We start from the raw sequence: 26,808 nt of genomic DNA on the forward strand, positions 1-26,808 counted from the left end.
AGAGTGACTTCTAGTCTGAGGGATTTTAGGGAGTTCGTGGTCGGAAACAAGCTAATGGATTTGGGCTTCGAGGGATATCCTTTCACATGGAGGAACAATCGGGACGCTTTTCCAAGCAGAGATTGGATCCGGCTACGATGGGATGGAACAGCTTGTATCCGGACTCAAAGATCAGGCACGTAATGTTGGAATGATCGGACCATGCTATGCTCTTTCTAACCACGGAGAAGGTGTGGCTGCGGAAGGGGAGGAGATTCATGTACGATGCCAGATGGAGTAAAATGCAAGATTGTCGTGATCTGGTAAATGAGGACTGAAAGGACAGGTTCAGAGGTTCCTATGCTTTCAGATTCTGTGAAAAGATTAAATCTCTCAGAAGGTGTTTAAAAGCCTGGTATAGAGTGAGAGGTAGGAATTCTAAACAAGTCATCGAGCTGCTGAAAAGTGAGATAAGAAGTGCGTACGAAACCAACGATTTTACCTCGGAAAGGGTCAAACAATGGGAGTGTGAGTTGAGGTTTGCTAAAAAAAATGAAGAGAGTTATTGGAAAGCCAAGTCAAGGATCCAGTGGTTAAAGGAGGGTGACAAAAACACGAAATTCTTCCATGCACAAACTATGAAGCGTCAGAAATCCAATCAAATTCGAGGGCTGGAGGACCAGAATGGGGTATGGCGTGAGGACGAAGCGGGAATATGCTCCATGGCTATATCCTACTTTATGGAGCTCTTTTCGATTAGCTGTCCTATGTATTGGAATGAGCCAAACTGCGGCATAGGGGCTAGGGTGTCGAATGAAGATAACATCGCCTTAACGGCGAAGGTGACGGAAGAAGAAATTAGGATGACGGTGTTCCAAATCCCTCCAATGAGTGCCCTAGGGCCCGACGGTTTCTCTGGCTATTTTTACCAGGACCACTGGGGGATTGTTGGTTTGGATGTTGTCAGGATCATCAATGCATTCTGGCACTCCAGTTAACTCTTGAGGAAGCTTAACCACACCAATCTGGTGCTTATTCCAAAGGTGAAATGCCCGAAGAATATGTCCCAATATAGGCCTATTGCTTTGTGCAACGTTATCTATAAGATCATCGTAAAGGTCCTAGCTAATAGATTGAAGAAGGTGAAGCCTATGGTTATTAGCGATAATCATTCTGCCTTTGTTGCTGGAAAACATATCCAGGATAACATTCTTGTGGTGCACGAAATTCTGCACTCGTTGACACCAAAAAAAGGAGGACCAAGAGGGCATGGCTATCAAGTTGGACATGGCCAAGGCGTATGACCGGGTGGAATGGGGCTTCCTCCTATCTATAATGAAAAAGCTGGGGTTTGAGTCGACGTTCTGTGGGTGGATCAAGGAATGCATCTCCACTACTTCCTTCAGCATTCTGGTGAACGGGAACCCGATTGGGTATTTTATGCCGGAGAGGGGTTTGAGACAAGGAGATCCCTTATCTCCCTATTTATTTCTTATTTGCACTGAAGGCCTATCCATGTCAATCAGAAAGGAGTTGGAAAGTGGTGCCCTCCACGGGTTCAGGATAAGGCCTAACGGGATCCCGATGACGCACCTGTTCTTTGCAGATGACTTAGTATTGTTCGGCACCGCGTCGGAGGACGAGGCGCTTTGCATTGTCGAAGTGCTGAAGATCTATGCGTGTGTATTTGGGCAAGAGGTTAATATGGATAAATGCTCTGTGGTCTTTGGGTCCAAAACCAAGTCTCGCCTAAAAAAAAAATAGTGGGAATTCTGGGAATTCAATGTAAGGATGGGTTTGGTAAGTACCTAGGGTTGCTTGCTAATTTTAGGTTATCAAAAAAGTTGTTTTTGAAGAGGTTAGAAACAGAATCGAGACCCGGACGGTGGGATGGGCTGAGCAATTTTTATCCCAAGCAGGAAAGGAAGTCTTGGTTAAGGCGGTGGCCATGGCTATGCCAAACTACGCCATGAGCTGCTTTAAGCTACCCATTGAGGTCTGTAGGGACATGGAGAAAGCCATCCGTAATTATTGGTGGAGGGGTAGTGATCAAAGGAAGGGTGTTAACTAGATATCCTAGGATAGGCTAACGAAGAAGAAGAATGTTGGAGGCCTCGGTTTTAGAGACATACAATGTTTCAATCTGGCTTTTCTGGCTAAGATTGGTTGGCAGCTGGCCCAAAAGCCGATGTCTCTCCTTGCAACGGTCCTCAGGGATAAATACTATCCATGTGGCTCTTTTATGGCTGCAAGTAGGGGTAAGTGCTCCTCTTGGGGATGGAAAAGTATCTTCGAAGCCCGTAAGGTGCTAATGCAAGGGCTAAGGTGGCGGGTGGGGGATGGGGCTGGTATAAATATCAGGGATGATCCTTGGTTCCCTAAACCATCTACATTTAAATTTAGACCGCGGGTTGGTTTGCGAAGCACTTTGGTGTGCGATTTAATTAATCCGGTTCTGAAAGAATGGAATGTGGATATGGTCTCATCGGGTTTTTACAAAGAGGATGTTGCTACTATCCTAGGGATACCTTTGAGTAGGATGGGATGCGATGATCGACTGGTGTGGCACTATAATACTAATGGGGAATACTCGGTCAAGTCCAGGTATGAAGTGGCGGTAAATCTAATGGATAACGGGGCCTTGGGGAAAAAGGGAAGACGAATGCCCTGTGATAATACTAAGAATCCTCAAGAGTGGATGCAGATTTGGAAGTAGAAAGTTCCAAACAAAATCAAGCACTTCATATAGTGGTGCTGCAACCTTGCTCTGGCTGTAAGACGTAATCTGAAAAGGCGCCACATGAGGGTCGATAACGTATGCGGGGTCTGTGGTATGGTGGATGAATAAGAAAATCATTTATTCTTCCATTGTGCCCTAAGCCATCAGTTCTGGTTTTGCTCTCCACTCTATCTTAACTCCCAGGGTCTGGCAGGTAAAGATTTCCGAGAAAGTTGGGGGAATCTTTGTAAGCAGGTCAAGAAGTGCGGCCCTGCGGACGAGATATTGCAAGAGGTTACCTATGGCCTGTCGTGACTTTGGAAAAATAGAAATGACATTGTTTTTAACGGAGTATATCAGAGCTCCATTAAAATCCTCGAGGCGTGGAAGAAAAGCATTTCTGAGTACAGAGATGCCTTGGACTGGTCCGCCTCGGATAATCGCCCTGTGGATGATCTGCCTGTGAGGGTTGTAAGTCAAAAGGAATCTTCTTGGAGGAATCCGGAGTTTGGGACCATTAAAGTCAACACTGATGCGGCTTGGTGCAAAACTAGCCATTGGGTGGGTGTGGGCTGGGTTTGCAGGGATTTTACAGGGTTACTTCAAGCAGCCGGCGGCTCAGGGGTGAGCTTCTATCACTCTGCTGCCGCTGCTGAAGCGTGTGCAATCCGGGAAGCTTTATTCGCTTGTATTGAGAATGGATTTGCAAACGTGGTAGTCGAGTCTGATGCTAGGATGATAATCCAAATGATTAGGAAGGAAGCAAATTGGTACTACAACCTTGAGTGCATACTTGGTGATATTGAGATTCTAGCTCACAGGATGATGTCGGTGATGTTTTCCTATGTGCCTAGGGAGAGCAATTGTGTTGCTCACTCGGTGGCTAAGTATGCCTTTATTAAGGGTAGTAATTTTGTCTGGGACTGTATTGGCCCGGAGTTCTTATTTAATATTCTCGCCAAGGATGTAAACATTCCCATTTGTATTTAATATATTCTATCTTTGGAAAAAAAAAATCAACCTGCAATTTTCCATTTTTGAATTTTTCGTTTTTTTTTTGAAAGTGAAAATCAAACGAAAAATAAAATTAGGAAAGAGTTTAGAAAAATTGGGTTACCTCCCAATAAGCGCTTTATTTTAAGTCTGTAGCTAGACATTGCGGAAGTCCGGTGGCTAGATCACTGGTTCTTTCAGAGTCGAAGACTTGTATGCAGTATCAAAGGGTGACTCCACGTATGGTTTCAGCCTGTGACCATTCACCTTGAGCCTCATTAGTTATTTCTACTTCCCCATGAGAAAAAATTTTAGTTACTAGTTATGGCCCAGTCCAGCGAGATTTCAATTTCCCTGAAAACAGCTTTAGCCTTGAACTGAATAGCAACACCTTTTGCCTTGGCTGAAATTCTTTTCGTAAAATTTAACTATCATGAAACACCTTAGTTCTTTCCTTGTAGATGCGAGAATTTTCATAAGCACCCTGACGAATTTCCTCCAGCTCCTTGAGCTGCAATTTACGTTGTTCCCCAGCTGAGTCATATGAAAAATTGAACTCTTTAATTGCCCAGTAAGCCTTATGCTCAAGCTCCATAGGTAGATGACAAGCTTTACCATAAACGAGTCGAAATGGTGACATCCAAATAGGAGTCTTATAAGCTGTCCTGTAGGCCTACAATGCATCATTTAATTTTAAACTCCAATCTTTACGTGTTGAACCAACTGTTTTCTCCAAAATGCGTTTTAATTCTCTGTTTGAAACTTCAACTTGACCAGATGTCTATGGATGACAAGGTGTAGCCACACGATGATTAATCCCATATTTTGCCAGTAAATTAGCAAATGGTTTATTAATAAAATGCTTCCCACTATCACTAAGAATAACGCGTCGAATTCCAAAACCCGGAAATATAACCCCTTGGAGGAACTTCAGGACCACTGATCCTTGATTAGTTGGTGCTACAATGGCCTCGACCCACTTAGAAACATATTCCACAGCAACTAAAATATAGTGGTTCCTATGAGAAGATGGAAATGGTCCCATGAAATTAATACCCCAAACATCAAATAATTCAACAATTAAAATATTTTGTTGGGGCATCTCGTTCCTTTTGGACTGGTTGCCGACTCTTTGACACCTATCACAAGCCTTGCACCAATTATGTGCATCTTTAAAAAGTGTAGGCCAAAATAACCTACTCTGCAAAATCTTCTTTGCTGTCATTTTTTGCCCAAAATGTCCCCCACATGCAAAATGATGAGTAAACTTTATAACACTTTCCTGTTCTGCCTCAGGAATACACCTGCGAATAATCTGGTCTGGGCAATACTTATATATGTATGGCTCATCCTAGAAATAATGCTTTACATCAGATAAAAACTTCTTTTTTTTGCTGAAACGTTAAATCTGGATGCACTACACCTTTAACCAAGTAATTAACAATATCAGCAAACCAAGGTGTTCTGATTTGGACTGCAAATAGCTGTTCATTTGGAAAACTCTCACTTAATGGTAGGGAATCCTCTTCGGAAGCTATGGGAATAATCAATCTAGATAAATGGTCAGCCACCACATTTTCACTACCCTATTTATCTCTGATTTCTAAGTCAAATTCTTGTAATAAAAGAATCCAACAAATCAATCAAGGCTTAGCATCTTTTTTAGACAACAAATATTTCAAAGCTGCATGATTTGTATAAACAATCACTTTAGCCCCAACTAAATATGAACGAAATTTTTCCAATGCAAAAACTACTGCCAATAATTCTTTCTCTGTGGTTGCATAGTTGAGCTGTGCATCATTGAGGGTTCGACTAGCATAATAAATAACTTGAGGAAGCTTATGTTTCCACTGTCCAAGAACTGCTCCCACTGCATAATTTGACGCGTCACACATCAATTCAAAAGGTAAGCTCCAATTAGGGGCTGCAATAATGGGTGCTGTATGATAGACGCATATTTATGCGACTTAGTTAACTAGTTTTCTTGCATTTACGTTATTAGTTCTTAGTTATTTTAGTACTTTAAGCCATTTTCGTGTGTTTGTAGGTCCAAAGGGCTAAGGTAGCAAGAAAGTGCATTTTGGAGCAGTTTTGAGCTTGGAATGGATTACATATGATATGAGCAAGATGGATGGACGAATTTGAAGACAAAAGAGGCTAAGAACATGCTAAAAATCTGGTGAAACAAATACAAGTTGCAAGAAGGGATAAATTTCTAGAAGGATTGGCCAAAACTTCACTCAAAACACATCAATGCCGTGGCTTTTACTTCCACCTCCACCAGAAATTTGAGTAATGATGCAATGCTTAACTCACCATGACATGTGAGTGGATGATGCAATGCTTAGCTCACCATGACTTGTGAGTGGATGATGCAATGCTTAGCTAACCATGACATGTGAGTGGATGACTCAATACCTAACCCACCAACAATTCCCACTCTTTGCCATGCCTTACCTACTTCATTCCACCAGATTTTTGCATTAAACATGTCCATCCTCTTCCTATAAATACCATGGCAGCAACCTCATTGAAATCATCCAGAAATTAACCATTCTCCAAGCCTTTCCTTGCCTCTCCTACATATCTAAACCCTTCCCATCCATTCCTCCAAATAACCAACCCTTCAACATCATTCCAACCTTGTTGTTGCGGCAAAGAGAAGGAGAAAAGTCCTTAGACGCACTTGCTATCCAACATGGATCGTTGGAACGTTTAGGTGCTTTCTTTCCTTTGTTTTTCAATGTTTAAATTTGTTTATCTTTGTTTTGTAATAATGAGGAACTAAACCCCCCTTGGCTAGGGGGGATTCGAAAGCATGTTAATGCTTGCAATATGATTTGATTACTTTTAATTGCGTTTCATAAGTTATGAATTCGATTTACTTATCTATTTGATTGATAACATGTTTATGTATGTTGATTAGGGATGCATACTTAGTTTGCATGCATAAATATGATGCTAGAGTATAAGGGAATTTCACCTAATCGTTATGAACTTATATTCATGAGTAGTAAAAGTCGCTAGTCACGATTGTGTTAAGTAAATCCTTGGCATAAGTTTCATGCAAATCATAGTAACGAGTGCCTCGTCAATGCTTATGTTTTTCATAGAACTTAATGATTCTTGCTTGTATCTCTATTATGCAATTCATGTAGGGAACTTGTAGGGAATGTTTTGGGTTGTCGTATGCAATCATCCAACCCAATAACTTGTGGAAAAACTGAGGGTTAATTAGTGCAATTCACGGTTAATTTGGGGCGTTGAGAATTAATAAGTTATTGAAATGCAATTGGAAATCATTTTGTATGCAAGCAAGACATGTGTGGAGAAGAACCCCTTAGCTAGCCTTCCATTATCCATTCAACCCAAATTTGTTTAAAATCTATTTAAGTTTTTAGTTTATTCGTTTTTACTTTCAACTTCACCAAACTCAAATCCCCCTTTTACTTTCTTGTTTTAAAATCTTTTGTTTACATTTTTAACTTTGTTTTTATGTTTTTAAATTAGTTTTCAAGTGATTTAGCAATCCCTCCTAATCCCCGGTTTAGAACGATCCCTACTTACATCTATACTACAATTGTCAAAAAGAGGGTTAAATTTGTTTGCTAATCCCTTGGTTCTTTTCTTTTTGTTTAGTTTGTTTTTGTTTTAGTTTCTGACTTAGTTTTGTTTTCCTTGTTTTGTGTTACTTTTGATATTTGAGTTATTTTTCTTTCTTTGATTTTAGGTACAAATGGAGCAAGACATGGCACTTGCGATCATTCAAGCTCAATTGGCACAGCTCACTGCTCAATTGACTCATAATGCCGAACGGACCACAATGCCAAGTGTCCCTACATTTGATGTGCCCTATGGGCAAGGATATCAACATCCTCAATTTACTGTGAACGAAGATGCTTGGGGTTATCAAGGCTATGATCAACCAAGCAACAACATGTTTTCCAACGCTTACAATTCGGCTTGGAGAGATCATTCAAATTATATGTGGGGGGAACCTCAACAATTCCAACAAGAGGGATATTGGCAGCAAGAGGAGGATTTCTATTCAAAACCTATGCAATATGCTCAATCAAACTCAGGTTCGTCAATAAATTATAATTAAATTCTTAATGAATTATATGTGTTTGTCATTGAGTTTGTGTCGGAAAAAGAAAGTAAGCCATCTTCTCCAATTTTAATTTTAATTTATACTAACATGTTTCTGATTTTGATGATTCAGACACCCACTCTTGAATTTAAACCATTGCCGAATCATTTCAAGTATCACCTCCCATTAAAAGATAAATTCCATGCTTTGGAGCCGAGTGGAGTTTAAAGGAAAGATTCGTCCGGCTAAAGACGTTAAATCAAGCGCTTCTTGGGAGGCAACCCAAGCATTCAACGAAGGGAGACTTTGGAGTCGCTAACCAAATCAGATTTGCATTCTTACACCCTTATCTTTACTGCTTTCATTTTGTTTTGTTCAGTTAGTTGTGTTATTTGGTTGATTTCTGTGAGTTTGTGTTATTTAGTTTAAGTGTGGGGGAAGGTTAAACAAAGTTTTTTTTTTTTTTTTACATTGATTTACATATTTTACATTGATTTAAAAAAAAACAAAAAAAAACATAAAAGTAAAAATATTTTACAATGATGTGTAAACTAATAGCATTCATTGGTCAGGTGGTGCTTCAGTAGTCGGCGGTGCTTCTACAGTCGGCGGGGCCACGGAAGGAGGAGGTATCGGAGGTTGATCAGTTGGAGCTTCACTACGCGGTGCCGCCCCAGAAGACGAAGGCAGATGCGGTTGGAACAAACCCACAAACCTCCGGTGATCAAGTAAAATTTGACCATCAGTGTCTTGCAGCTGGTCAATTTTCCTCTTCATGTTTGTGGCATAATTGTGTGCAAGCTTGTGCAATTGTTTATTTTCATGCTTGAGTCCTCTAATCTCCTCTTTGAGACTCTGTATTTCAGACACCAACGATTCAACGTGACGGGTTTGAGCATATAGGCGTTGGGCCATGTTGGACACCGAACCAGCACACTGCACGTTAAGAGCCAGAGACTCCTTAACCGCCAATTCATCAGACCGTCTAGCAAGCAATCTGTTATCTCTGGGGGTGACAAGGTTCCGGGCCACCACCGCAGCTGTCATATCATTTTTCATCACCGAATCCCCCACGGTAAGGGGACCAGTAGGGGATATGAAGGATGGGCGCCATATGTTGTCTGGTGAAGGCGGAGCTGCCTCTTCACCAAGGTTCAAGTCAAAACGACGATCGGAAGGGCCAGACATTTTTAGAGGTGGTGAAGAAAGAAGAGAGGAGGACTGATCAAGATTAAACAAGTGTAAGAAGGGAGTGTTTACAGGAGGGAGCTCAAGTGTGTTGTGGAACAAAATTAGCGCCTCTATAAAAAAAAGAAATCAAAGAGGCGCTCCTCAGAAATTGAAGAGGCGTCCTCTCGCAAATCGAAGAGTCGGAGCTCCGTTCTCAAACGCCTGATTCTTTTCTCAAAAGAGGAGTTTCCTTTCTCAAAAGCCGGATTCTTTTCTCAAAAGAGGCGTTTCATTTCTTAAAAGCTGGGCTTCAACCCACGGGCAAATCTTCTTTTCCAGATTTATCCGCACGTGTCACATGCTACCTCTACAATCGACGATGCTCAGAGCTCGAAGCGCCGATTCCAGATATCAATGAGGAATCTGCTTTGCGGAAATTACGGGCAGCTTTGTCAGAAAGCGCGTAATTTGTACTATTCATCCATCCACCGGCTGCCGACAATGAGTGAGGGAATAGTTCCGGTTGTGAAGAAAAGTCCCATAAGTATCTACCTTCGCCTTCCACAGCAAAGGCACACCCTCTCAGCACTTCTTCCTCTCTGAAATGGCTTTCCAACAAACCCTCTCAAGTCACTCTGTATTTTTCATCCCCTGGGATACCCCTGCAAACAACCCATCCAAAGCAAAAGTATTTCATATCATGAAGGTTGAAAGCAAGAGTATCTCATATCATGCTTTCTCCCTGTCCTTTCTCCAGCCAGCACTTGCTCTCGAGTACTCATCATCTTATGTTTCCTCTTCGTCTCTCACGTATAAGGGAAGTGAAGATGATACCTCGAAGCATGTGGAGACAACGTGCTGATTCATCCTCAGCTAGGGACAAGGAGAAAGAGAGCAAGAGGTGGGCACTTGGAAAGATTGAAGAAAGAAACAGACCAATACCTCTACCTCGTGCCTGCCCGCCATGCAGAGGAAACAAGCAGAGAAGAATGCAGCTCGTACAATCATCCCAGCGGAAGGAGTCCGAGCTGAAGAACTAGAGAAGCTGCCACATCTGCTTGGAGAACAAATAAGGAACTGCAACATCACCAAAGAGCAAAGCTTCGCCGTACAATATCATCAAATCATCACTTGCAAGTAAAAAGCTAAGTGTCACCCTGTTCAAGAGGAAAGATGTGGAAAGTCAACAAGCACGACCAATGATCACTTATTAGTTCTATTCATTGTCTTTTATCGTGATTTTCAATTTTTCGTTTGCAATTTTTTTTTATATTTTCTTGTGTTACTAAACTGATTTATTTCTTTTCTTTGCAGGAACTTTTGGTTATTTCCACCCTTGAAGTTGATTGCAGAATTTTAGCTTGGGGGGTCATCGCTTGGTTTTACTGCAAACTAGGGAAGTTTTCAGTCCAATTGCTTTATTTTGTTTCTTATTATTTATTTATTTTATTTTTATTTGCATTATAGTGTTTTCTGACATTGGGGTATAGATTTCATGGGTCCTTTCCCTCCATCTTTTGGTTTCACTTATATCTTGCTAGCTGTTGATTATGTTTCCAAATGGGTGGAAGCCAAAGCCACCCGGATTAACGATTCAAAGGTTGTTGCAGATTTTGTGAAAACTAATATTTTTGCTAGGTTTGGCATGCCTAGAGTTCTCATTAGTGATGGAGGCAACCCATGGAAATAAAGAAGACCTAGGAATTTCCGACTCCAAAACCAGGTGTTTGCGTTCTTTAACCCTCATCTCTGTTGCTTTTACTTTGCCATGTTTATCATGTTTCCTCGTTGTTTGTTTGTTTGCTTTTGTGTGAGTTTATGTTTGAAACATTGAGGACAATGTTATATTTAAGTGTGGGGGGGGGTAAACAAGTTGCTGTTGCATGATTTTCGTGGGATTTTATTCACCTATCACTTACAATGTTGTTTCTTGCTGTTTTAAGTGTTTTTAATGTGTTTTTAAGCATGTTAGTATGTTTTGACATAAAAATCCGAAAATTTGACAAAAATTTGAAAAAAAAATTGTTTTGAAAAAGCCAAAAAGAGTTGTTTTTGTATGTTTGTTTGTGTCTTAGGGTACCTTCCAACACAAATAATGAGGATTTGGTTTTTAATTGCATGACTGTTAAAGAAAGTTATAAACATGGATGGAAGTTTGATATGCTCTTGATTTATGCTTGGTTATAGTTATAGTTTACGAATTCACATGTAATCACAAAGAAAAAAATCAGTTTTTGTAACATGCTTGAAGGAAGGAACTCAAACTAACACTACAACCTTGAGAGACTTGAGCCTAATACGTTCTTTGGAGAGTTATTAATCTGTGCATTTTTGTTTTCTAAAGTCGTTGCATGATCTCATCATTCTTTGCTTGGTTGCTACTTAGAAGGCGTTTCATCATTTAGTTCCAAATACTAGAACTTATGCCCGTTCCATTCAAAGCATGACATTGATTTGCATAACACATATTCAAGATGAAGTTGTGTAGTGAACTAGAGCCAAAAAGCTTATCCCGTGCATATTTGTTTAAGTTTAACCCCGTTGAGCCTTGTTTAGCCTGTTTTCTTTGTTAAACCACATTTCCCTTACCTAGCCTAGATTAGGACTATCCATACCCTTGTTTTTAAAGCATAATGAAGCATGACTTAAAATGAATTCCTTTTGATTGTCCTTATGCAGAAAACAAGTGTGGGGGAATGAGATTTTTGTGTTTTGTGTGCCAAAAGAAAATAATAAGGCACGGGTTAGAAAAGAAAAAGAAAAAAAGAAAAAGAAAAAGAAAAAGAGTTTGAAATAAGTGAGGAAAGGCTCACAAGTGTTGTTTGTAGTTGAAATCGGCCCTAAAAAGTTGAATGAATAACCCCATTGTGTTTAAAGTTAGTTGCTACATTCAAAGGGAATTCTAAGCATCAATTTCATTACTTTGCTTATTATGCTTTAAAAACGTTTGTTTCCTTACCTTTCATTGTTAGCCAATCACCCCTAACCCCGTTACAACCCTTAACTTCAATCTTGAGTGTTATGTGTTTCAATATGTGGAGTTTGGGATTGGTACGAGCATATGGTGTCCCTGGTTCTCGCATCTAAGTAGTAGCATTCCAGTCATGAGATCATATCTATACATGCTTAATAACTCCAGGAATTGCTTTCTTTGCTATAAACATATGTGAGTGTTCGTTTTCATGTTTACATCAATCTTCTCACATACATCTAGTGTAGGGTAAGTAGTCAGAAAATCAAAGTGAAAATAAGAGTGTATCTTGTAAGGAATTGAGCAAATTCTCTAAGGCATGTTACTACATTCAAAACATTGTTTTAATTGGTTATATGTGAACTAGTATGTGGTGACTTTGATTAAGTATGTGCTCAAGGGTAGGGAAGGCAAAAAAATCTGTGGTTATGATGATCTTTTGCATGTCATGTTGCATTGAAAATCCCTAAGGTAATTGTTGAAAGAGTCTAGAAAAATTGGGTTACCTCCCAATAAGCGCTTTATTTTAAGTATGTAGCTAGACATTGCGGAAGTCCGGTGGCTAGATCACTGGTTCTTTCAGAGTCAAAGACTTGTATGCAGTATCAAAGGGTGACTCCACGTATGGTTTCAGCCTGTGACCATTCACCTTGAGCCTCATTAGTTATTTCTACTTCCCCATGAGAAAAAATTTTAGTTACTAGTTATGGCCCAGTCCAGCGAGATTTCAATTTCCCTGAAAACAGCTTTAGCCTTGAACTGAATAGCAACACCTTTTGCCTTGGCTGAAATTCTTTTCGTAAAATTTAACTATCATGAAACACCTTAGTTCTTTCCTTGTAGATGCGAGAATTTTCATAAGCACCCTGACGAATTTCCTCCAGCTCCTTGAGCTGCAATTTACGTTGTTCCCCAGCTGAGTCATATGAAAAATTGAACTCTTTAATTGCCCAGTAAGCCTTATGCTCAAGCTCCATAGGTAGATGACAAGCTTTACCATAAACGAGTCGAAATGGTGACATCCAAATAGGAGTCTTATAAGCTGTCCTGTAGGCCTACAATGCATCATTTAATTTTAAACTCCAATCTTTACGTGTTGAACCAACTGTTTTCTCCAAAATGCGTTTTAATTCTCTGTTTGAAACTTCAACTTGACCAGATGTCTATGGATGACAAGGTGTAGCCACACGATGATTAATCCCATATTTTGCCAGTAAATTAGCAAATGGTTTATTAATAAAATGCTTCCCACTATCACTAAGAATAACGCGTCGAATTCCAAAACCCGGAAATATAACCCCTTGGAGGAACTTCAGGACCACTGATCCTTGATTAGTTGGTGCTACAATGGCCTCGACCCACTTAGAAACATATTCCACAGCAACTAAAATATAGTGGTTCCTATGAGAAGATGGAAATGGTCCCATGAAATTAATACCCCAAACATCAAATAATTCAACAATTAAAATATTTTGTTGGGGCATCTCGTTCCTTTTGGACTGGTTGCCGACTCTTTGACACCTATCACAAGCCTTGCACCAATTATGTGCATCTTTAAAAAGTGTAGGCCAAAATAACCTACTCTGCAAAATCTTCTTTGCTGTCATTTTTTGCCCAAAATGTCCCCCACATGCAAAATGATGAGTAAACTTTATAACACTTTCCTGTTCTGCCTCAGGAATACACCTGCGAATAATCTGGTCTGGGCAATACTTATATATGTATGGCTCATCCTAGAAATAATGCTTTACATCAGATAAAAACTTCTTTTTTTTGCTGAAACGTTAAATCTGGATGCACTACACCTTTAACCAAGTAATTAACAATATCAGCAAACCAAGGTGTTCTGATTTGGACTGCAAATAGCTGTTCATTTGGAAAACTCTCACTTAATGGTAGGGAATCCTCTACGGAAGCTATGGGAATAATCAATCTAGATAAATGGTCAGCCACCACATTTTCACTACCCTATTTATCTCTGATTTCTAAGTCAAATTCTTGTAATAAAAGAATCCAACAAATCAATCAAGGCTTAGCATCTTTTTTAGACAACAAATATTTCAAAGCTGCATGATTTGTATAAACAATCACTTTAGCCCCAACTAAATATGAACGAAATTTTTCCAATGCAAAAACTACTGCCAATAATTCTTTCTCTGTGGTTGCATAGTTGAGCTGTGCATCATTGAGGGTTCGACTAGCATAATAAATAACTTGAGGAAGCTTATGTTTCCACTGTCCAAGAACTGCTCCCACTGCATAATTTGACGCGTCACACATCAATTCAAAAGGTAAGCTCCAATTAGGGGCTGCAATAATGGGTGCTGTATGATAGACGCATATTTATGCGACTTAGTTAACTAGTTTTCTTGCATTTACGTTATTAGTTCTTAGTTATTTTAGTACTTTAAGCCATTTTCGTGTGTTTGTAGGTCCAAAGGGCTAAGGTAGCAAGAAAGTGCATTTTGGAGCAGTTTTGAGCTTGGAATGGATTACATATGATATGAGCAAGATGGATGGACGAATTTGAAGACAAAAGAGGCTAAGAACATGCTAAAAATCTGGTGAAACAAATACAAGTTGCAAGAAGGGATAAATTTCTAGAAGGATTGGCCAAAACTTCACTCAAAACACATCAATGCCGTGGCTTTTACTTCCACCTCCACCAGAAATTTGAGTAATGATGCAATGCTTAACTCACCATGACATGTGAGTGGATGATGCAATGCTTAGCTCACCATGACTTGTGAGTGGATGATGCAATGCTTAGCTAACCATGACATGTGAGTGGATGACTCAATACCTAACCCACCAACAATTCCCACTCTTTGCCATGCCTTACCTACTTCATTCCACCAGATTTTTGCATTAAACATGTCCATCCTCTTCCTATAAATACCATGGCAGCAACCTCATTGAAATCATCCAGAAATTAACCATTCTCCAAGCCTTTCCTTGCCTCTCCTACATATCTAAACCCTTCCCATCCATTCCTCCAAATAACCAACCCTTCAACATCATTCCAACCTTGTTGTTGCGGCAAAGAGAAGGAGAAAAGTCCTTAGACGCACTTGCTATCCAACATGGATCGTTGGAACGTTTAGGTGCTTTCTTTCCTTTGTTTTTCAATGTTTAAATTTGTTTATCTTTGTTTTGTAATAATGAGGAACTAAACCCCCCTTGGCTTGGGGGGGATTCGAAACCATGTTAATGCTTGCAATATGATTTGATTACTTTTAATTGCGTTTCATAAGTTATGAATTCGATTTACTTATCTATTTGATTGATAACATGTTTATGTATGTTGATTAGGGATGCATACTTAGTTTGCATGCATAAATATGATGCTAGAGTATAAGGGAATTTCACCTAATCGTTATGAACTTATATTCATGAGTAGTAAAAGTCGCTAGTCACGATTGTGTTAAGTAAATCCTTGGCATAAGTTTCATGCAAATCATAGTAACGAGTGCCTCGTCAATGCTTATGTTTTTCATAGAACTTAATGATTCTTGCTTGTATCTCTATTATGCAATTCATGTAGGGAACTTGTAGGGAATGTTTTGGGTTGTCGTATGCAATCATCCAACCCAATAACTTGTGGAAAAACTGAGGGTTAATTAGTGCAATTCACGGTTAATTTGGGGCGTTGAGAATTAATAAGTTATTGAAATGCAATTGGAAATCATTTTGTATGCAAGCAAGACATGTGTGGAGAAGAACCCCTTAGCTAGCCTTCCATTATCCATTCAACCCAAATTTGTTTAAAATCTATTTAAGTTTTTAGTTTATTCGTTTTTACTTTCAACTTCACCAAACTCAAATCCCCCTTTTACTTTCTTGTTTTAAAATCTTTTGTTTACATTTTTAACTTTGTTTTTATGTTTTTAAATTAGTTTTCAAGTGATTTAGCAATCCCTCCTAATCCCCGGTTTAGAACGATCCCTACTTACATCTATACTACAATTGTCAAAAAGAGGGTTAAATTTGTGTGCTTATATATTTCGCATCACTGTAGTGAGGAGTGTCTTTAACTTCTTGAAGGCCTCCAAATAAGCCTCATAAAAAACAAAAGGAGCATCCTTAGCCAATAAATTACACAATGGTCGGCTAATTTTGGAGAAATCCTTGATGAATCGTCTATTAAAACCCGGCATGGCCAAGAAAAGATCGAACACTCTTAACAGTTGTCGGGGGTGGCAACTTTTCGATTGCATCAATTTTAGCCTTATCAACCTCAATACCCCTGTTAGAAATCAAGTGGCCTAGGACAATTTCCTGCTTAACCATGAAACGACATTTTCCCAATTTAAAACCAGGTTGGTCTTAATGCACCTTTCAAGAACTAGAGATAAATTCTGCAAACATTGGTCAAAAGAATCTCCAAAAACAGAAAAGTCATCCATAAATACCTCAACTACATGTTCAACTAACCCGGTAAATATGCTCATCATACAACCCTGAAACGTGGCAAGCGCATTGCACAAACCAAAAAGCATTCTGTGACATGCGAAAGTCCCAAAAGGACAAGTAAAGGATGCCTTCTCTTGATCCTTAGGTGCAACTGGAATCTGGTTGTACCCTGTATAGCCATCCAAAAAACAATAGAAAGTATGTCCAGCCAACCTTTCCAACATTTGATCAGTGAATGGCAATGGAAAATGATCTTTTCTAGTGCCCTCATTTATCTTTCTATAATCAACACACATACGTCACCCAGTAGTCAAGCGAGTAGGCATAAGTTCATTATTATCATTCTTCACAACTGTAATACCAGAACGCTTTGGCACCACTTGAGTTGGACTAATCCACTTACTATCTTAAATGGGGTAGATCATCCCAGCATCTAAAAGCTTCATAACTTCATCACGAACAACTTCTTTCATAATTGGATTCAAACGACGTTGAGCGTCAATGGCAGGCTTTACTCCATCTTCCATCAAAATTTTGTGCATACAAATTGTAGGGCTGATCCCTTTAATGTCTGCTATAGTCCAACCAATTGCATGTTGATAACTCCTTAAAATGCGTAACAATTTATCTTCTTCTGTTGATGATAAATCAGCAGCAATAATAACTGGTAGCGAAGAATCTGCACCCAAATAAGCATATTTCAAGTGTTCTGGAAGCACTTTTAACTCCAATTTAGGTGGATGTACCTTAGAAGGCTGCAACAGTTTTTTAGGTTCCCCCAAACTCTAAAAAACGTGCCTCCAACGGGGGGACGGGTTGAAAAGGAACACTTTCCAAAGCTGAAACATACTAAAAAACCTCTTCATCTTCTGTATTTTTATTCTCAAACCCATGCAACACAATTAACAATGGATCAGATGTCAAACGTGGCATAATTTCAGCATGTAATAAACTGTTAAGCACGTCAACACGCATACAATCTTGCACATCACCTGGCTTGTTGGTAGCTTCAAATAAACTGAACACAACAGATTGATCTTGCACTCTAAGTGTAAGTGTTCCAGCCTCTACATCAATTAACGCTCGAGCAGCTGCCATGAAAGGACGTCCCAAAATAATTGGTGTTTGCATATCTTCATCCATATCCAAATCACAAAATCTACAGGAAGATAGAGATTATCCACTTTAATAATTAGGTCTTCAATAATTCCCCTAGGATAAGCAACTGAACGGTCCGCTAGTTGTAGAATAACTGATGTAGGCTTGATTTCACCTTGTCCAGTCTCTGAAAAACAGAAAAAGGCATTAAATTAATACTAGCACCTAAATCAATTAAAGCACGTTTAAAATTAGAATTTCCAATTGTGCATGAAATTGTAAAACTCCCTGGATCTTGTTTCTTTGGGGGCAACTTGTGTAGTAGAACAGCGCTGCATTGTTCTTTAAGAATCACTTTCTCAAAATCAACTAGCTTCTTTTTCTTTCTGCAAACATCCTTAAAAAACTTGGCATAAGATGGAATGTTCTTGATGGCATCAATTAACGGTAGATTAATCTGAACCTTAGACAAAGTCTTCATAAAATTTGTTAATTGTTGATCTTTAACTTTAGGCTTCAACCGTTCGGGATAAGGCATAGGTGGGTCATAAACACGTTCCACAACAATATTTGCACCCTTTTTCGGAACTGTTTAAGGGCTGTGCAGAATCTTTCAAATTATCAGATTCTTTAACATTTTTCGAATCTGTAGTTGCCTGTGATTCCACCTGCGAATTTCGAACACAATTTTCACGTCTATTATCAAAAAAATTTCCAGAACGTAAAACTCTAATTGCCTTACAATCTGCACCTCATCTTGGATTTGGTTCGATTTGGCTGGGAAATGTACCCGGTGCCCTTTCTGAAACCTGCAAAGCAATCTGCCCCATTTGTTTTTCCATGTTTTTCATTGCTGCCCGTAGATTTTGGATTTCTTGAGTGCTCGTATTCGCTAATTTTTCAATTGTAAACTCCCAAGTAGCCTTAGGTGCAACAGGTTGTTGTACTTATTGTTGAACTTGAGGCCTAGAGTGCTGATCTTTGTCTCACTTTAAATTAGGATGATCTCTCCAACCTGGGTTGTAGAAATTTGAATACGGGTCATATTTGGGACGCTGGAAATTGTTAAATGCGTTAACCTGCTCTGCTGTAAAATCTGGACAAACATCCTTATGTGGGCAGCTTATAAAATCACGAGTTATCATGTTGCAAATGCTGCAGGCAGCTTGTAAGGGCTGCTATACAGCAACCTGTGAACCTGGTATTCTTTGTAATAACATGTCAAATTTTGCATCAAGCTTTTTCTCCATTTTTTCAATTTGTGTTGTAACATATGGAGAGCCGTTAGACATCTCTCACTGTTGTGTATCCGCTGCCATTTTTTCAAATAACAAACAAGCCTCTTGTGCATTTTTATCTTTGTACGAACCTCCGCATGAAGCGTTGACAAGAGTTTTTGTAGTCATATTCAACCCTCTGAAAAATATATGCATCTAATCAGTATTGTTAATACCCGAATGTGGACATTTTCTAATCAACTCCTTGAACCGCTCTCACACCTTATGAAACTCTTCATTTGGTTTTTAGGCAAAAGATAAAATCTAAGTTCTCATGTCAAGAGTTTTTGAAGCTGGATAATACTTGTTTAAAAATTTTTCACTGTGTTGGGCCCAAGTACTTATGCTTCCTGATGGGAGTGTGATGAGCCATCTCTTTGCTTGATCTTTTAGAGTGTATGGAAACAAACAGAGCTTAATAGATTCGGCTGAAAATCCTCTTACCAAAATATTTTTGCAACCCATTAAAAATTCTGCAATATGCATGCTTGGATCGTCAAATGATAACCCATGAAATGTAGGTAGAATATTCAAGGGTAAATTACATAGTAGCCCCTCAGGTTTGAGGTCTATTACAACCTCATACAACAACTTTAAAACATTTCACTTTCATACCTCCAGTACCATTTTATTTCAAAATAACACCTCCGTTAGATTTTTCATCCATTAGTCTGTTAAATGCTGACGTGGCTGCCACATTTGTGCTGATGTGGCTGCCAAATGTGTGCCATGTGGCAAAAAAAATAATTTTTTAATTTTTTTTATAAAAAACCTAAATCTTCTAAATAAATTATAAAACCAAAAAAAATAAAAAAAAATCAAAATAAAAAACCATACAAACCCAAAAACCCCCCGACCCACTTCTCCATCTCCTCCCTCTTCACCCTCCCATCCCATATCCCCGCAACACCCCCCCAACCACCAAAAACAAACCCAGATCTTTTTTCCCCCACCCCCCACCTCACAGAAACTTCATTCCTCTTCCTCACCCCCTCCTCCTCCTCTCTTCTCCCTCATATTCATCTTCTTCCCACTGCAACCCAGCCCACCCCACCCCCACCTTCCCCGAGCGCACCCGCACCCACCCTCTTCCCTCCTCTACACACCCCACTACTTAAATCCACACCCATTCCTTTCATTTTCACCTCACGAACCCGACGATGGAGGACGGGATCTAGGTTTTTTTTTTTTCTAGGTTGCAGGTAGGGGTCGGGGGAAGAAGATGAAGATAGGGGAGAAGAGAGAGGAGGAGGAAGGGGGGAAGACGAACTGAATGGGTGTATTTTTTTTCTGGGTTGCGGGGGAAGAAGATGAAGATGAAGATAGTCATCGGAATTCTTCATCCAGTTTTGGTCCTTCTTGTACTCGACGAGCTTCGGGTGAGGAACATTGTCATACCATATCTAGAAACAGAGAACATCACCAATACATTATTGAGTGAAAGTAAACAGAATAAGCCAACAACCACTTCACACTTCCACAAACACTTTCCCATAAAGGAAAATCATGATTTTTTTTTCTCGGAAAATTAAATTCAAAGCCAACTGCTTCAAGTATCAAATCCAACAACGAATGGAATCACCCATCTTCTTCATTCAAATCAACAAACCCCTTTGAGAAAATCCAAGAACAAACCAAATCACCCACCTTTTTGAATCAAATCAACAAAACCCATTTGAGAAAAACCAGAAACAAATCTTACCAAAGAACAAATCTCACCATGTCCCTGCTCTGAGGCCACGGAACCGGCATCGCGGGGGCGCTTGGGGGTAATGCCGCTCGCGGTGCTCCATATGCCGGCGCGACTTCAACGCCTTGATCGCCTCGGAATTGTCCAAGCACGGAATGTAATCGACGGCCACCAGACCCGTACAGAGGTTCCAATTAGGAATCCCAAAAACAGGGAAAATGGGTTCCTCCCAAACGAGTTCGTCCCCTTGGGGTGGCTCTCCGGCAGGGTTGAAGGGCGCGGGAGGAGAGATGGGTTGGGAGGAGGAGGGGGAGGTCTGGAGATCAGAGTAAAAGAAGAGAGGGTAATGGGCGTTGGTGGTGGTCTTGGTGAAGAGGAGGATGGTGATGCAGGCGAGTGGGAGTAAGAGTGTGAAAATGAAAGAGAACTTTCGCTCTTTGAAAAAGCTGGGGACTGAGATTCCCATTGTTGTTGGTTGATAGCTCTGTGTGTAGAGAGAGAGGAAAGAGGGGTTGCGGGGAAATGGGGTGGGTGCGGGTGCGCTCAGGGAAGGTGGGGGTGGGGTGGGCTGGGTTGCAGTGGGAAGAAGATGAATATGAGGGAGAATAGAGGAGGATGAGGGGGTGAGGAAGAGGAATGAAGTTTCTGTGAGGTGGGGGGTGGGGGAAAAAAGATCTGGGTTTGTTTTTGGTGGTTGGAGGGGTGTTGCGGGGATATGGGATGGGAGGGTGAAGAAGGAGGAGATGGAGAAGTGGGTCGGGGGGTTTCTGGGTTTGTATGGTTTTTTATTTTGATTTTTTTTTTTTTGGTTTTATAATTTATTTAGAAGATTTAGGTTTTTTATAAAAAAAATTAAAATTTTTTTTTTTGCCACGTGGCACACATTTGGCAGCCACATCAGCACAAATGTGGCAGCCATGTCATCATTTAACAGACTAATGGATGGAAAATCTAACGGAGGTGTTATTTTGAAATAAAATGGTACTGGAGGTATGAAAGTGAAATGTTTTAAAGTTGTTGTATGAGGTTGTAATAGACCTCAAACCTAAGGGGCTACTTTGTAATTTACCCAATATTCAACCATGTGCTGCTTTATTTCAAATGTAGACCCTTCCTCTACTGCTGGATAAGTAATGCAACCTGGTATATTTATGGTATGGGCTGTTAAAGAATCACCCAAAGGCTGACCCGCCTCTGGAATAACGAATACCATTTTTCCTTTACTGTGCAGATTCCCAGAAATTGAAGACTGCAGAAAAGTTCCCTGCAGAGGAGGAACCCATTGCGAATTTTTCTCCTTGCGTCCCCTTAAAGTCTGCTTGAGTTCTAGATCAAAAGGAAACAATTTCTGCACTGTTGAACGGGTGCTGACCATGCACAAATTATAATTGTAATCTGCACTGTACTGCTGTAATATGTGAAAAATAAAATAAAATAGAAAATTAAATAATTTTTTTTATATATATAAACAGCAATAACTAATTGAAAATCTGATTGGTAGGGATTATTTTAAATAATCCCCGGCAACGGCGTCATTTTCTTGATAGGGATTTTACTACTCATGTGAATGCGATAAAAATTCCTATAATACTTGCAAGAATCACAAGGTTGTTGTAGTATAAACGGATCTTGCAAGGTCGTTCTCCACATGGATTATTAAATAATTCGAAACTAACCAAATTCCAATTAATTATTGTAAAATAGAAATTGAGGTGATTGATTTTATAACCTACTTAAAATAAAAACGAAATTAATTAATTAAAGTAAACAATCTGCAATATTGAAAACTAGAAGGAAAAGAAAACAGTTTTGGGAGAAATCAAATTAAGAAAGCACTAGGGCTCCACCATCACCTAGCAATCCTATGAACTTTTACCGATTACTTATGATCTACACATGTCACTTTGAATGTTAGATTTTCCTAATTCATATTCTACTTGGAACCTCCAACATAGAACATATATCTAACATGCAATCCGTCCGGACGTTCGGATCAAATCTGAACATGAAATACGCATTATGCTTTATGAAAATCTTTTGAAAAACCATGCAATCCTTAAGACGTGGTGTTCATCCTAAGTGAAATTACAATTATTAATCACAAGAAGCCTACGTCAATTTCAGGGAACCTTCCGACCAAAACTGCATCAAATTACTTTTCTAAAGGTCCTAATGGTGATCAGGCATTAAGACAATTAGATAGTTTTTTATCCCGGTGATTAACAATTCAAAGTATGCATGCAATCAATCATAAGCAATTAAATAAAAATCACATATTCATGCTAAGGCTCAAGGCTTCACCCTAACAAAAGAAATTAGTTACGCATATTCATAATTAAAATCATAGAAAATATAATTAAGAAAAGGATTGAAAGCACCTTCAAGTAGAAAATCTCCAAAACCCTACCAATTCTCTCTGTCTTCAAAATTGCATAAAAGAAAGCGTTGAGAAATATGGTAGACGGCCAAGCAATAAATCTTCCAAGCCCCCACACAAACCCTAAAAAAAGGTCCTTTATTCCCCCTAGGAAACTAAAAATAATAATTAAATAAAATAGTAAACATAATCCTAAATTAAATGGTAAAATTCGCCTAAAATTTGAACAACCACGTTTTGGACCCATAAGCTGCTCCAAAACTAGCCCAATATAGCTGGATTTAATGTTTGGAATATTCTGAACACTTCTCCAGAAGGCCATGAACCCATCCAAGGTCATCTTGGGCTCCAAAAACGTAATTTAAGCCCATACATGTCATTTTCCAACACTGCGCATTGCTCATTTATTTTATCGCCAGAAAATAACCGCTTGGTGGAAAAATCCCAGATTTTGAAACGATCAAGCTAAGTGACTCACGAACGTCCTCCAACTAGAATTACTCCAAAATTCGTCCATTTGATCCTGATTTACTCCAGAAGAAGTCGAAAGTCCTATATTGAAAATACAATTCAAAGTATCAAAATTCTTCCAATATATTAACCAAAATATACTAAGATTAGAGTAAAATATATAATATAAAATCTACTCATCAGCGTGCTGCTATGGCTAATGAACTCAATGCCTTGTTGAAAAATCAAATGTGGAATTTGGTGCCTCCCCATTCTTCTCAGAACCTGGTTGGTTGCAAATGGGTTTTCAAAATAAAAAGACTTGCCAATGGTTCCATTGAGCATTACAAGGCTGGGTTAATGGCTAACGGTTATCATCAACAATATGGTTTTGATTATGATGAAACGGTTAGTCCCGTGGTCAATGAAGGAATTATTTTGAAAAACATGTTCATTTGAGCAACATCATATAGCATGCAATTAACAATTAAAGGCGGAATCATGCTTGTATGCACTAAAAAACAAAACATTACCATGAAATTCAAAGCCTAGTAGATTGGTGAACCAATAATCAACTCAAAACAAAGTGAGTTGAAATTAATACCTTTGTAGATTCCTCTTTGCATAAGCAAAGGCTAATCACCCAAAGAGATAGGGGCCTTCATTCCTTGCTTCTTAGATCCATGGATTTGGATGGAAGAATAGGTTCTCCAAGTTCCCAAAATTGAGAACCTCTAAGTCTCTTCACCAAGGTTAGATTGTAGAAGAAATGAGTGACCTTGGAGTAGTAGGATTGCTAGATGTACCCTCCAAGGTGTTGGCCTCTTTAGAGAGAAAATGGAGAGACAATTCTCACCAATTTTTCCCCAAAATAAACCCTTTTAATCCTTTATGAATATTTGGCTATAAAGTCCTTTATATAGTCACTTCTTTAAGTGACCTAAAGAACCAAAACCCTAATTCATCACACTATGGCCGGCCATTTAGGGAGTTTTGGGCTTTTGGGCTTCAATGAATCTTTATTCATTAAATTGTCATACAACTTAAGTTAATGGGCTTGACGTTCGAAGCCCATTGGGCCTTAAGGTCCAAAACTATCCCGAAGTCTTTAACGAACTTATTCGTTTGATTAATTAACATATTAATTAATCCTTGCCATAAATAAATGATTAAACCATTTAATCATTCTTACTCATTTCCGTTTAATCTCCAATCTCTACCTTTTATGGTGTGCGATCCATTAGGTTCCTTTTAGCGAGGTAGTGGGCGATTAAAACCATTTTACATCGATTGCGAATTGAAACTATTTTCAATTCTCCCTTTAGTGATTACACACGTTTAGGGCTTCCACAAACCATGGTTGACGCCTAGCAGCATGTCATGGTTACCCAAGCTAATCAGAAGAGGTTAGAGAACCTATTCAGTTCGGGATTACAAATGCAATACGGTCTTTCTCTAATCTAATACTCTTGACCACATTGTTTGGTTTGATAGTTTATTTGTTCATGTCTACTATCCAATGTGAATCTTGTGCTTATATGATTTACTTGAATGTGATTTGGAACGCATTCCCTAATCTCATTCATACTCTGGCCAGAGATTCTAAATCATATCATAGAGTATTCTCCCTCAACTGTTTGAAGGTTAGAGATCCCTTGTTGCGCATTCACTTGTCTCCATAGCTAAGTCACTTGACCCCAACGATGCCGTGGACGCCCCGAGGGGGTGACTTTGACATAATCAAAGATCAAGGACTTAACCACAAGACAACTGTGATGCCTCAGGTCAAAGGACTACTTTGCATTATCCCAACCATGAGTTCTTATGTGACATGGAATATGAGAACTCTTCGTTGATCACGTTCAGTGTACTCATTCTCTATTGAGCACCTACGTACTTGTCTTGATGTCACACACACCAATGACTCGAGACTAATCACTCTCCCTGAGAGAAGACATAGTACGTACCGATCTTAACGGACTGTCAATGCCCAATTGACAATCCTATGATCAGGAACATTTAGGATGTGTCTACGAAAGAATGGTCTCATGAATCTAACTTCATTAGATTACATTCTCCCAATCACATATTCCTTGGACTTTATCGTTTAAGCATATAACATTTATATGAGACGGCTCAAACAATAATCTTTGCCCTTTATATGTAAAACTAGATTAGTTTAACATGTGAAATGTCCGTAAAGTATCATCACATGATTGGCTTTAGGGCACATTTCCAACAATCTTCCACTTGCACTAGAGCCAATCAGCTTGGTCATCTTGATGATACCTCTTCTGTAGTCATTTCATAAATGGCTGAATAGTAGGCCTAGACAGTGGATATCTATATGTGTTATCCATAGAAGCAACCTTGAGAATAACGACGTCACCATTATACATGATTCTCAATCATGTGGTTCAGTCTCTCATTTGAGTTCGGATCTTGATGAGACCTTGATTCCCAGGCTTGAGCTATCGCCCCATTAGTGTCATACACTTTCTGGTTGGAACCGAATAGAGAGTTCATAAATGAACTTTCCCATCCAAACAACATTGTTGTAAACTTCTATATGGCAATATATCTTGCATTCATAATGGAACACACTAAAGTCATTACTTTAATGTTTCCATCCAAATATCTCTTTAGTCATAATAAAGAGATATTCGTTTATCTCTTCATTCATAATGAAGAAACATCCAATGATGGATTAGATTCATAATCTAATACATTTACGCTTCCATTACGTTACTCTAATTCTTCCTCATTCTTTGAGGAATCTATCCTTTAGTATTTCTCAAATACTTAAGGACTCACTTGACAGTTGCCATGGTTTTGATCCTGGGCTTGCATTGATATCGTCTTGTACCATTCTAGGTACAACTCATATCAATGTTTTTCATACAATATGAAATACATAAATCACCTTTCTGCGTATGCATAAAGGATTCTATTTACGCATTATTTCTTTGGGAGTCAAAGGGTACATTCCCTTTGAGAAGAGCAACTTGCTAGTCTCACTAGAATCGTCCTTCTTATTGAAGTTTATCATCATATGAGAAACTTCCTAGCATCCATTGTCTATTATTAGGGATTGATATAATCCAATTATATCATGAAATATATCATTATAGATTTCCATCCCATGTATATAGACTATATCTCCCATATACATTCTATCTTCATATAATGTATTAAAGTCATAACTTTAACGAACAAGTATTCTTTTCATTTCCAAAATTAATATATCATATATACTTAAATTTTAGGAACATGATTAACTCCCACTAATCTTTTGTAAAACTCGTAAACAAAAGATTCATTTACATCTTTATGAGAAATCAAACGATTTGATCATTTTTCCTCATAAAATGCAAATAGCTCCCACTAACTTGCTAAGATCCATGATGGATGGATCTCTACAACTTACATGTCTTGTGATTTATAGTTTTAGACATATATTATCAAGACTATCTTAATAATGGTTTCGGAAACCCATATTATGTCAAAACATTGAATCACCATTTAGTTGTAGCTAGCAATCTTCGAATTAATTGAAACTAAGACTACGTCAAAAATGG

At 38.9% G+C, this 26,808-nt stretch overlaps 1 non-coding gene across 1 annotated transcript; it reads left to right on the plus strand.

The window, feature by feature from the left end:
• Nucleotides 1-18,887: 18,887 nt before the first annotated feature.
• On the plus strand, nt 18,888-18,992 carry LOC114824675 (small nucleolar RNA R71). The gene has a single exon (XR_003772947.1). It is a non-coding gene; the product is annotated as a small nucleolar RNA R71 (small nucleolar RNA).
• Nucleotides 18,993-26,808: the final 7,816 nt, after the last annotated feature.

This window comes from Malus domestica, chromosome 04 (assembly GCF_042453785.1).
Source record: "Malus domestica chromosome 04, GDT2T_hap1".
NCBI classification, from domain to species: domain Eukaryota; kingdom Viridiplantae; phylum Streptophyta; class Magnoliopsida; order Rosales; family Rosaceae; genus Malus; species Malus domestica.